A 14045-nucleotide genomic window follows, 5' to 3' on the forward strand; every position below is an offset into this window, starting at 1 on the left:
TACATGCAACCTGTACAGCTGAGCAAACATAACCTGTACTCTTAAAAGCATGGCATAACATGTTGAATACAGTTTGTAGTAATTAAATAAAACACTTTTCTGCTCAACAATCATTAAAATGATTGCCTTGAGGACTATGCAAGTAGCAGAGGGCACTTTGATTCTAAAACCTTGTTCAGTGTCATGGCCACTCATGAGCTAAGAAAAAAAAGTATTTTGAGGTTAATTTCCAGATGCACAAATGCAGCATAGTCAGCTGTTTCTGCACCCTAGAGTAACAGAAATGTGGGGAACGCTAACCTGGCACAGCAGTATAGACAGTTAGGGGGCTATATATATATATATATATATATATATATATATATATATATATATATATATAGGCAGAGCTCTATGCAAGTAAATACATTCTGGGTGGTGTTTGTGTTTTGGTGGTGGTGGTTGGCATGGACGGGGTTAATTCCTGTCCCTGCCAAAAACATGTGAGAATGTGACTGTTCCCAAACTAGATAATTGGTATCAACTGGGAACAGAGATCATAAGAAACGATAAAAAAAAAGATTAAAAAAGAGATCATCTGGTTTACCAGAGAGGGAGCTGGTTTATGAAGAGAAGTGCTAAGTTCAAGAAAAAGAAAAATATTGTGTAAAGTTACACTTGTGTGTGAAAAGTGTTGATAAAAGTTTGTGACTGGTAAACGGTTTAGCCGTCTGGTCTGACAGTGGGGGATTGTTTAAAGAAGTTATATATATATATATATATATATATATATATATATATATATATATATATATATATATATATATATTACTGTGGGAGAAGAATAGCTGCACTGCCCCTTTCTTTCACTCCCTAACCCTTGGGAACACTTCATTCTCAACTGTGCTTTTCAACGATTTTTAATGAACTTGAAATAACTGTGTTCCAACTTTATTCTTTTTAGAGAGTGAACAATGATTGGGAGAATTATTTAACATTTCTGCATGGTTTTATTGCCTAAACACATAAAACACAATAAAGAGGGGCCACTTTCCTTTGTACAAGCAGATCTTACTGAGCTTCATTGTTTTTTACACTGTTAAATGTATTTGTTTTGTTGACACCATATTGTGAGATCTTGTTTTGCAGCTGAATTTGTTTGCTTTTTATTTAGTTATAAAAATTTCAGAGAAACCAGAGATGTTACTGCTTGATATTTGTACTATCACTTTCTTTCCACATAAAATGAGCACATGTAGTGCCACTTATGGCCAGATGTTGTGACTGTAGTTCATTTGATTTGTTTGGAAGTGAACTTGGCACACCATTTACATTACCATTACTTTATCCTATGTTATATGGGAGCATTGAAGTGGATACAAACACAGGATGTGGTGACTGTTATGTTTGGTTGTTCTGTGTTTGTTACTGTTCATGACGTGTGTGTGGGTGTGGGTGTCGTGCTGTGTGGACTGTTTGTGTTGCCGTAGGTGAGTGTGTGTGCTTGCTATATGTCAGTGAGATGCCATGCTTGAAATGTATAAGACACACAATAAAGCGTCCTGCTTTAAACAAGTTGTTGGAGTCAGTTTTTACACCATAACAGTGACATTGCCCAGCTCCAGTGTATATAAATAAAAATATAGAAACAATTGTGATTATGTTGAAAACTACATAGCCTCTAACTGCAATACTGGACACATCAAACACACAATGCTGGATACATCAAAGGCAAAGTGATGCGTTGTTTGTTAACTCAACCAACTTTTAAAAGGAATCGCCAATTCTTAGTTTATATACACACATTTAGGGCCCTAAAAGGAATACATAATTGAAAAGGGGTATGAGATGGCTGAATCAAATGCTAATGAACAATAGTGTAATTTCTCCTTCCTAGCTGTCAACGTTCCTTCTTTATAGTTTTATACCTTTAGAATGGGTTTATATATATATTGTTATTATTATATATATATATATATATATATATATATATATATATATATATATATATAATTATGGAATTTGGTTTTTAAGAACATCGATATGGCCTTTGCACAAGTTTTTGTTCTGATGGTTATCATATTTGCATAAGAAGACATTAAAAATCTTCTGTATTGTATAGCCTAGTGTTAGTTTGTTCAATCCTCAACAATTCTGACAGTCAACCTTTTTGCATGGCTGCAATTATTTTTGGCATGCCCTTGGCTGTACTTGCTTCATTTTCATTGAAGTCTTTTTAGACAGAGAATACAGAAAACAGAAGGCTCTTGTTTTCATTTGTGTGTCACTGATCATCGACCTCCCATTGGGTGAAGCCTGCTCTGTTTTCACTTTGAGAATGCCCTTATTTGTGACTTAGGAACGTGAAGTAAAAAACTAAAGAGACCAATTATTCACTGTTACTGTTGCACAGCATGTACAATATACACACTGAGTCAAGAGTTCTCAACTTCTTAACACTGTACACAGCACCCCAAAATACATTATATACTCTGTGTGTGTCTATATATATATATATATATATATATATATATATATATATATATATTGAATATTATATATATATATAATATATATATCTAATATTATATAAAATTCATTATGCCAGTAATAGTTTTAAGTAATAGAATTAATGTTCAGCCTATACTACTAAATAGAACCACAATAAAATTTTAGACAAATATTTGACTTGTACTTTTTCTACTAAACCTTAATAATGTATTTGTTAATGATTCCTCTTCAAGTGTACCATTAGTAAAATACTGTACATTGCTATCGCTATCAAACTAAGCTGGTGGTTAGTGATGCACAATGCACCTAATAATGGGAAAACAAAAAGACAATCAAGCAATTGATATACCAACAATGTTCAGGCACTCTTTGATCAAACTACCTTTATTGTATCATTATATAATTTTAATGGCAGTCTATTAAACTCTATTGAGATATATTATATTTTTGTGTATATGTATATAATACATATTATAATATATTAAAATAATAACTTAAACATTTCTAACTTCAAAAGTCTCAATGATTCTGTTGAATATTTTTAAGCTTTTTATATATGGCAAATAACAAAAAAAAAGTGTTTAGTTTTTATCCATGTTAATTTCTTTAACATGTTCGAATATTTCAACCAAATTAAACCTTGATAGATGTGCCCTTATTCCATGTAGGATACAAACCACTAGCTGTTTTGTGTGTCTGGTTCAATTATCAGATGTGAAGTTCCGGACGTCACCCCCCATCCAAGTTGAAGGGGGGGGGGGGGGGGGGGGATGTAGCTGGAACAAGTTTACATTCTGAATAGAGTACAATTCACATTGTTAATTGTTGTGTTAAAGATTACTTTGTCACATATTTATTGTTTTAATGACTATTTTTCAGTGGTTCTGATGTTATTAAATAAATCTCAGTTCTTAGGTACCTCAACTAAGCAGCAGCCCCACATTTTCATTGATTAAACCTCCATCTGCATAGAAATGCCTACAGTCAGCTTTGATTGCAAAACAGTCGCAGAACTGCACCAAACTGGATTTTGTACGTTCAACTTGTGACCACTTTGAAATTGTGTAATTTGTGATTTCTCTTCTGTGAGTCTGGTGGTGGTGGAGTGGGGAATAAGTGAGTCAGTGTTCCTGTAAAAACATTCATGAGTTGTAAAGCTGTTGTAAAGTCATATTTTGCCATCTGGTGGCCCTTATCAGAGTTCCTGTCTTGACCTCCCTAAGCAGAGTGAAGGCATGTTCAATAAATAAAGCCTCAGGGTTGTTAAACCTCCTTGTTTTAGTAATCTTGACTTATTGGGATTGTTTTGATCACCACTAAAGGATGCATGGTGGATAATAATAATAATATAAAAAACCCTTTAGCTGTAATTTCAAGTGAACAAAATACCTGTCAGTATCTAGGGAGCAGCAGTTTTTCCCTGCCATACCACATACAGTTGTTGATAGTCTGTCTGTTCAACATGTTTATTTGTCTTGAACAGATTAATGAATGCAGTTTCAAACAGTTATCAGCATCTGCTTAAGCCATTCCAGCCTAACACACTGAAACAGGTACTGTGTAAGTAGGAAGTGTTAAAAGAATGGAAATGAGGCTCTTGTGGCTTTTGTTTTCTTTTTCACTTTGCTGATTTAACTGTGGGTCTTGTCAGACCAAAATAATACCTGTCTTGACCTCCTCCAGCGTGTGTATTGAACTAGCTCTGCATGAATGTAACGTAAGCTTCACATCTGCACTAAACAATCTGCTGGAAATATTTAGTTTTGCAATACTAACAGTTTAAGCGCAAAGTATAAATATGTTAGGTTTATGACGCCCAAGCACTATATAAACATTTAAATGACGTTGGGTGTCTCCTTATCACTTAGTTGACATTTCTGCAAGTAAAGTTTCATAATAATATATTACTAAATCTATTATTTAAAGTGATCTGAATTAAAAAAAAAAAAAAAAAAAAAAAAAAATGTAATTTAGTGTCTTGGCAATTGTCTTGATTGCAGTGAGTACATTGTGGGGAAGGGCTTTCTATGATTACGCATAACAAATCAGTAAACTGCTGTGCACATTGTCAAATACTCCCTTTGCAGATAAGTGAGGCCCAGATTTAATATAGCACAGCCAAAAAATTCAGTATAGCTTCTGGTTTAATCATTATTAAACACATCGGCTTATTATAAAGCTCAGTCAAATTAAAACAATGTGACCCATAAGCAGTACATAACATAGACCTACTTCTAGAAAGCAAAGAGTGAGGGTGATGTTTTCGTATTGGAGGAGTGTGGGAAAACCAATCCTTAAGATGTATAGATTTATAATATAGGGAGGTAGGAGCAGCTTTTTCTGCTGCTGCAGGTATAACAGCTCAGTGCAATCTGCAGACCACTGCTGTGGCAACACTTGTATTATTTCATTCCAAATAGCCCTGCCACCTACTTTGGAGCAGTGTACTTTTAGGAGAGGGCGGGTGGGGGTAGGGGGGTATTGCTCTCTCTAGAAAGGTTCAAATTAAAGTGTTACTCTTCTGCTTCTGTGTGTCTTGCATTGAGGGTCCCGGGGAGCCTGTGGGATTACAAGGAGTTGTGAGAAGTAACATAACTGGTCAGCACGCATAACCCACTCCCTCTCAACTCTCTCCCCAGCACCTCCTCCCTTTCTTCTTTTTATAGGTTATTTCTCTCTCTCTCTCTATCTCTCTCTCTATCTCAGGTTCCCTATAGTATTTTTTCCTTGTCCCTGCCTCTTGCTTCTTAAGAGCTGCCCAGCAGTCTTCCTGATTGGATTGGGTAGTTTGTCTTGACACACCACTGTGCTGAGTGCTTGAGGACGTGTTTCAACAGATGGTTGGGGTTAGTGTGTGTCATCACATTCGAGAAGGGATTTGAGAAGGAAGGTTGTCTTCCAGGAGCTGTGTGGTCCTTGAGTGTGAACCCTCACAAGAAAGGGGGAAAGGAGACAAGGGGGAATCCTGTTTAAACAAGAGGAACACTTTTTTTTCAGGTAAGGTAAAAGATAAAACTTGCTGCTGCTTTTTGTTCAGTTCTGTGCAGCAGTCCTGCAACAGTTGCTGGCTTCATATCATGGTGCTGTAGACTTGACAGATAACCATAACGTTTGGTTTGATGCTTTTTTTTTTTTAATAAAAATGTGATCAAAATGGATATACATTACTATTATACTATTATTGACTATTAGTCAACAAATAGAGTTTAAAATGTGTTTTTTTTCTATCGCATCTTGTCTGAAAATGTCTTTGAAAGGACAAAACATAAAACTAATTAGTTGTAGTTTGCAGCTGTCAATGTGCTTGGGTGTAGCACTGTTTTGCAGAGAAATGTATTAAAAGACATGCTTTTACAACCTACAGTACTTATAAAAGCATTTTTGCCATATTTTACAAACGTGATCATTATAGAGAAAGCATGTGCAGTAGTACGCTTTACTTCCACGACACATTGTACTGTACATGTTATCATTAATTCTAACCCTACACTCTCCAGAATGAATCTTTTACTAAAACTATTGTGACAGCTTTATTAGAGCTACAGGTATACAGAATGTTTAATCACATTTGGTGTATTTGGTGATTTTTCTACGACACATATTTTATTGTCTTTTCAGTAGATTTAAGGTATATGTAATTCCCCAGACTCTTGAGTACTTTGATTTAATTTGTGACATTCACAATTTATGGCCCCAAACTTTTCTGCAGCAAGCATGTAAAATAAAATGGTTATCCCCAAAATACTGCAGCTAAACTTTGAATGTTGCCAATTACCTTAGGGAAAGGCCAATATTTATGCTTCAATTTAAGTGTTTAACTGCACTAAAATTAACAGTGAAACTTCTTGCCAATAATTTAAGATATATGTTACCTATCATTTTATATATTGCTGAAGGCAGTAAACAACGTGTGAGCTGTTTGCAAAACAATTGCGTGCCTGAAGGAGAAAAATTTAAGTAAAGGAAGTGCAGTCAGAATTACTGTTCTCTGTCCACTGATGAACTTTCAGCTATAAAAATGTGTTCCAAGGAATGACTATACCACTATACAAAATAATACATGAAAAAAAAAAAAATTTAAATAGTCTGTGCTCTGCAGTTCTCAAAAAAAAATTCAATTAAAGTTTTAACAACTTTTAAAAACAAATGTATTATTAATTTTTTAATAGTTTGCTAGTTGTATTGTTTAGAGCTATTCAAAGTATTGATATTTCAAAGCTTTTTACTCCACTGTGTTAAATTACTCATTTTTTTCAAAAGCTTAATTTTAAAAAAAAACTTTGAAGTTACAAAATGATACTTAAAATCCAAATGCTCTAAACTTAACCCTAAGCTTTAGTGAAAAGTGTTGAGAAGAATTTTCATAGTGCATTGATTCCCTAAGTGTTAATGATATCAACATAAAATACAACATTTTTTATTGGTAAGATAGGAGGTAAAATAACAGTATTCAAGCACTCAGAAGTTTCAGTGACACATTGAAGTCCAATAAACTTCCACATTCCCTGATTTCAAGAGCCAGTCACTCAAAATGCGCTTATAAGGAAACACTGACAAGCTTTTAGATACTATTATATTAATTCACATTGTCAAATTACTTGGTTTGTTATAATTGATTGATACGTTTTATTGGTAATAATGTGTAGATTACAAATACTGGAAAGGCTAGTGATGTTTTAACTTACAACAGAGTGTATTGGTATTTTTGTGCTGTACTAACATAACGGTTTCAGGATATAGAACTAGTGGTATCTAAAAGCATATCACAGTGTCATTTGTTTACATTCTTTTTAATTTTACCGTTTCCTCTTTTTAAATTCTTACGATAAAAAAAGGTTTTGCTTAGAAATACCAGCTGCTTGCATCCAGAAAAGAAAGATGATTTGAGGTGTGCTCAGCAGTAAGTTTAGGTTGTGACCTTCGGTGTCAAAAATGATCAGGTCATAGGAATCACTGAAATCCTTATTTGCTTAACAGGAATAAAAACTGTTTGCACTTAACCAGCTCCCTAATGCAAGATCTGGCAATATTTAAGTTGAGACAGCCTCACAACATTACAAAGAATCAGATTGCTTTCTTTGCATTATATCCGGATGCCCAAATACACTAAAAAGAACCCCTTCTGACCTACATTTTTAATAGCAAGCTTATGTTGCGGTCTTAGCTGCAAAAGTTGTCTCTTACTATGAATCTAGTGGGCCAGACAACATGAGTTTAAAATATATGAGCAGGTCTGAAATTACACTGGAAGCACACATGTGTACTCTGGCGTATGCATGTCAGTTGTCATTTAGAAACAAAAGATACATAGACATACGACACTGTAAGTAAACAATAGCAACAACTGTAACAAATATTTTGAAATGCATGGACTTCTGCTGCCAACAAAAATAGTATTACAGTAGCTATTTTGTAGTCTTCTACTTATTTTTCTGAAAGAATCTGAGCTAATCATAGCTCTTGTTAGTGAAGAGAAAATGTTATTCTTGTGAGAGGAACACAATGTGTTTTGGGTTGCCAGTGCAGTAATCCATCAAACGAGGTAATCAGGACACATCAGAGCACCTGGATGGAAATGCATTTTAGTACAGTGCCATCATAAAAGCTGCTCAAGAGGTTGTTGCAGGTACATCACTGGCTCAATCAGAAACTGTCATGTAGGACACAAGCTTACCTGTGAGACTGCTACATCTTTGAAATGTAGGTGTTCAGTCAGCAGGTTTTTTTTTGTATTTCTTATTTGATACATTAACTGTACAGCTCTTATGACTACAATGTAGCCTAACATTTATATCTAACTTATTTGTGTTTAATCAAAATAATTTTTTATAGGATTATGAATGTGGATATAAAGTATGTGACAGTTAAATGTATTCTTTGTGGATAAGTAATTGTGAAGGAAACACATGTACATGGATTAGGGAGTGGTTAACATGTAGAAAACAGAAAGTACTGATTAGAGGAGAAACCTCAGAATGGAGTGAGGTAACCAGTGGAGTACCACAGGGATCAGTATTAGGTCCTCTGCTATTCCTAATCTACATTCATGATTTAGATTCTGGTATAGTAAGCAAACTTGTTAAATTCGCAGACAACATAAAAATAGGAGGAGTGGCAAACACTGTTGCAGCAGCAAAGGCCATTCAAAATGATCTAGACAAGATTCAGAACTGGGCAGACACATGGCAAATTACATTTAATAGAGAAACGTGTAAGCTACTGCACGCAGGAAATAAAAATGTGCATTATAAATATCATATGGGAGATACTGAAATTAAAGAAGGAATCTATGAAAAAGACGTAGGAGCTTTTGTTGACTTAGAAATGTCTTCATCTAGACAATGTGGGGAAGCTATAAAAAAGGCCATCAAGATGCTTGGATACATTATGAAAAATGTTGGATTTAAATCAAGGGAAGTAATGTTAAAACTGTACAATGCATTTGTAAGACCTCATCTTGAATATTGTATGCAGTTCTGGTCACCTAGCTACAAAAGGGATATTGCTGCTCTAGAAAGAGTGCAAAGAAGAGCGACCAGAATTATTCCGGGTTTAAAAGGCATGTCATATGCAGACAGGCTAAAATAATTCAATCTATTCAGTCTTGAACAAAGAAGACTACGTGGCGACCTAATTCAAGCATTCAAAATTCTAAAAGGTATTGACAATGTCGACCCAAGGGACCCTTTCCACCTGAAAAAAGAAACAAGGACCAGGGGTCACAAATGGAAATTAGACAAAGGGGCATTCAGAACATAAAATAGGAGGCACTTTTTTACACAGAGAATCGTGAGGGTCTGGAATCAACTCCCCAGTAATGTTGTTGAAGCTGACACCCTGGGTCCTTCAAAAAGCTGCTTGATGAGATTCTGGGATCAATAAGCTACTAACAACCAAACGAGCAAGATGGGCCGAATGGCCTCCTCTCGTTTGTAAACTTTCTTATGTTCTTAATGATAGATAATGACACTTTCATGTAAAATGCTTCGTAAAACAATTTAATTTCAAAGATGCTACAGTAATTACATAATATATATATATATATATATATATATATATATATATATATATATATATATATATATATATATATATATATTTCTGTCTGTATTTATTTTTTTATTTATTAGCAGATGCCCTTATCCAGGGCAGCTTAAAATTACTATTTGTATTCTCTAAGATTTTTTTATTTTATTTATTCATATGTAGAGCAGTTTTCCAATCTTAATAGATGCTTTCATGCACATTTTATGAGAAAACAATTAAATATACCATTTCGGATATCCAAACAAATTCCTTTTAAATGTATAAAGAGAGGTTGGTAACATTCTTTGGAGTTGAATAAACTTGCACACACTGCATTAAGACAAATGCTGTTAAACAGCCTAAAGCTTGTATCCTCCGGGAACGTTTAGCAGCTAATGGGGGTAAGGAGGGATATGAGCAAGCCACATTGTTAACATTTCTGTGTGTTTGTTTGTTTTGGCTGCTATTGTTTTGTTGACCTGGAAGTCAGTTCACTACCAGTGCAGATATGGTCCCACAATCTGATAAGAGAACAAATTAACACTCTTTGTGTTATATTCAGGAGACAGAGGTGTGGGTCTGTCAGTGAGAGTATATCTCTGGGAAGTCTCTTGGGAGTTTTTCCTCCTCAGGAAAAGTAAGAGTTTAGTACAAGAAAAGAATTTGAGAAAAAAAAGATGGCCAGAACATGCAACCTAAGTTTAGTTTAAAAGTAACTAAATTAAACAAAAAAACAAAACTTGAAAGCGAATTACAAATTGTTAATAATATCCTTACAATTTAATGGGCAAAAGGAACAATGTCTGCTGGACTTTTCAGTGACATTTTGCATATGCCATTATATTTTCCACACTTCTCTAAAACTCAGTGGGACCTATTTTGATGCAAGACCATAGCAACTGATACACTTAATGCCAGTAACAACACTGCATTTCTTCACTGATATGACCCACAAGATGACCTGTCTAGGCTAGAACTGAGCCCTGCTTTCAGGAGTGAAAGGACAGTGGTGATGTCTTGATGAGAGCTTATAAACACACCAGCCTGGTCATTGAGGTGTATCATAAAGACATAAGAACTTGACAATTAGGAAAAAAATAAAAAAATAAAAATAATCAATAACAATCTAATAATTGTTATGATGCTGATGAATGAGAAAGGATGCAGAATTTATAACAGATGTACAAAGAACAGCATTTCCTGTGTTTGCAGTTTTAGTGTGCCTTTAATTTGAAAGGTAGTTTAACATACTGACAACTATGTGGTACTTTATTATAATGACCATCATTTATTTTTTTAGTGCTGTCTGACCTAGAAGTTTAGGGGATTATTGCTGCAATAAAAAGTGTGTACTATAATACAGGCTATATAGTTTCACTAATCTTCCCTTAAGTCTGTCTTTTAAAAAAAAAAGTTTAAAATTCAGCTAAAGAAACAGATGACTGAAAAAGAAACAATGCACCCAAATGTCTCCAGGAAAAGTGAATGAATGTTCCCATTAGTCAGTATTGTGCAGAGTGTCTCCTGTCTTGTTTCTGGTGAATGGAGGTCAGGGAACTGCCTGCCATCAGGCAGGGTCCCCCTCAGCTGTCCCGGAACCAGCAGTGTCCTTGCCCTGTCTGCTCTGTTGTATTATAATCTACTCCCTAGAGGGAAGCAATCTTATATTTGAAAATGAATAGCCTGCCTATATCACATACAATTAAATTATAGTCTGAGTGCATCCGATTGTAATTTGGATTAAAACATTGAACCACTGGGGGTAGAAGCTTTCATCTGGGACCAAAGTTGACAAAACGGATCTCTTAGTTATTGTGGAGAACGACGGCAAGCTTGTGGACACTTTATATTAAACAGAATGTTTGTTGCTGTAGGTTTTTACATAAAAATGATGATTAGCAATCAGAAGACACTGCTCTGCTGCTGGCCTCTCTAGTGGTTACCGCATTAGTGGTGTGCCAATAATAAAATATAAAATGTATATATATATATATATATATATATATATATATATATATATATATATATATATATATATATATGCAGTTGTAGTCAAACGTTTACATACCGCAATGGAAATTTATTATTTCTAGATGCTTCTCAAAAACAAATAATTATAGGAAAAAACCTTTGTAGCAAAAGTTTTGCTTTTGTGAATGAGGGGAAAAAAAGTTGCAAGAAATAGACTACAATTATTTATTTCGGTAATTATTCAACAAAACTCCAAAAATGCTAATTCAGAAGTATTCATATCCTGACAAAGAAAATGAAAGTAATAACTAGTTGAGGCATCTTTAGCAATAATAGCCTCTTTTAAACAATTAGGATATTTGTCAATGAGCTTTTAGCATGATTCTCTCGTGACTTTTTGACCATTTTTCGACGCAGAATTGTTCCAGTTCATTCAAATTCCGAGGAATTCTCTTGTACACTTCTTAATTTGAATTGAATACTTCATAATTAGCATTTTTGGAGTTTTGAAAAAAAAAAAAAAAAAAATGCTGAAATAAATAATATTATAATAAATAAATAAATAAATAATTATCTATTTCTTGTAACTTTTTTTTCCACATCCACAAAAGCAAAACTTTTGTTACAAACCACGCCAAGCTCCAAGATGCAGATATGTCAATATGTAATTTCCAAATAGAACATGTTATTTTCCCATTAACCCACCATGATATAATCACTGTCTAAATCTTAAAAAAAAACAAATAAAAAAAACAAACATGATTTTTCAATTGATTTTGTGTTTCAAACACTCATCAGATGTCAGTTCCAAGGAACAATTATAAACTGTCTTCTAGGTTACATAAAGGTTGAAAATGTCATGTTTTTTCCTAGCTTTCAGATGGTAGAGTTATGAATGCCTGACTTATTGCATGCAGTGAATAACACTATAAATATGCTAAAGAACAATCAGTTTATAATTTTATAATTATGCAACAATTACCCAGGTCATTGCTTGTCTTAAAGGCTTTTTTTTTTGGGGGGGGGGGGGGGGGGGTTGTGTTTATAAATAAGTGCCTCATCTGCTCTGAGAGGCAAGGTGGAGATTTACAGCTCCACTAAAAAAAAAACACTCCCTGCGGAATTAGACAAGTTTTGCACTTAAAGTTTTCTAATGTACCTTTAGGCTGAAAAGGTAGTTTTATGTTTAAAAAGGTCAGATATTTTCTCAAAGGGCAAGTGATAAGGAGCTGCTTTCATTGAGAGGAGCATCGTACTTAAAAACAACTCAACTGTTACCTGACATAAACCCCGTTCACAATACTGCGCTGGCCCAGGGTCGCCTCAGGCCTGCCACATATTTAGGTCTGCAACCCTGGTCACACTCGCGGTTTAAGGCACCTTTGCACATTCAAATATGTGACTTTTAATGGAACGACAGCCTGCACTCAGAATGGACGAGCATACGGGATACACAGTAATCCTTGATTTGTAGCGGATGTTTCTTTATATATTTTTTCAATGCAGCATAGTAGCAATTTTATGGTATATATTTAAAAAAAAAAACCATACATCATTAAGGGGCGGCATAGTGGTGCAGTGGCTATCACTGCTGCCTCACAGCTCCAGGGTCCTGGGTTCAATTCCAGCCTCAGGGATCTGCCTGTGTGGATTTTGCATGTTCTCCATGTACTCCAGTTTCCTCCCACAGTCCAAAAACATACTGGTCATGTTGATTGGTCACTCTAAATTGCCCTCTGTGTGTGGTGCCCTCCAACAGATTGGCATCCTGCCTTGTGCCCTTATGTCTGCCAGGTTAGGCTCTGACTCACCACAACCCTCTACAGGATTAAGTGGTTACAGATAATGGATGGATATATGATTGACTATTTTGACTTAATGTGTAACAGGGTGATAGACCAAGCTTACTCCCACCCACAATCACATTATTCTCGTAAGGATACAGAGGTATTTAGAACGTGGGAAAGAGCAACTTGCTTGTGTTGACAGGTATCACTATTTATTTTCATAATGGATACTTCACTCAGATTGCAAATGATGTTCAGGTTGTACACAATGACTGACATTCACAAGACAAACTCACGCTGACCACCTAATAGTACTTTGTTTACAAACACAATTGTTAAACTAGTCTATCGTTTACTCGTTATTATTATCATTGTCATTATTATTCTCTAATCCCTAACCATTACCAGTGAAGACTGAACATTAGCATTACCTCTTCTCTTGGAAGATTATATGTCTATAACAAAAACCTTGTCCCACATGTAATCGGCAACTTCATTAAGGGAATCGCCCTAATATAAACACAGCAATACACCACCATATATCAAATACACTTTGCTCAACAACATGCATGATACATAATAAACCACTGCTCTAGCGCCAGTAGAATAACATTAACAATAATAATCACAATAACAGGTTGAAATATTACAGTGAGGTTCTCAATATGAGGTTCTTAATATTTGTGGATGACAACAATATTTTATGTGTGTGTAACAATAAGCAATTAAAAGAAATGATCGGCCTGAATATGCCAAGTTGCCAGCACCATT

The 14045-nt window shown here is 34.8% G+C and overlaps 1 protein-coding gene across 5 annotated transcripts in view; it reads left to right on the forward strand.

Moving 5' to 3' along the window:
* LOC121313400 (extracellular sulfatase Sulf-1-like) overlaps positions 1–14045 on the forward strand; it is an 89557-nt gene that overhangs the window by 19025 nt on the left and 56487 nt on the right. For 2 of the 5 annotated variants that reach the window (XM_041245888.1, XM_041245891.1), the window contains exon 1: positions 5247–5487. The exons of 1 other annotated variant lie outside the window; for it this stretch is intronic. The gene's annotated coding sequence lies outside the window, so the exon portion shown is untranslated. Of the gene's footprint in view, positions 1–5241; positions 5488–14045 lie in introns of those variants that run through there. 2 more of the 5 variants (XM_041245892.1, XM_041245893.1) reach the window with 2 other exon arrangements.

The sequence above is a fragment of the Polyodon spathula genome, chromosome 3 (genome assembly GCF_017654505.1).
Source record: "Polyodon spathula isolate WHYD16114869_AA chromosome 3, ASM1765450v1, whole genome shotgun sequence".
Lineage (NCBI taxonomy): Eukaryota > Metazoa > Chordata > Actinopteri > Acipenseriformes > Polyodontidae > Polyodon > Polyodon spathula.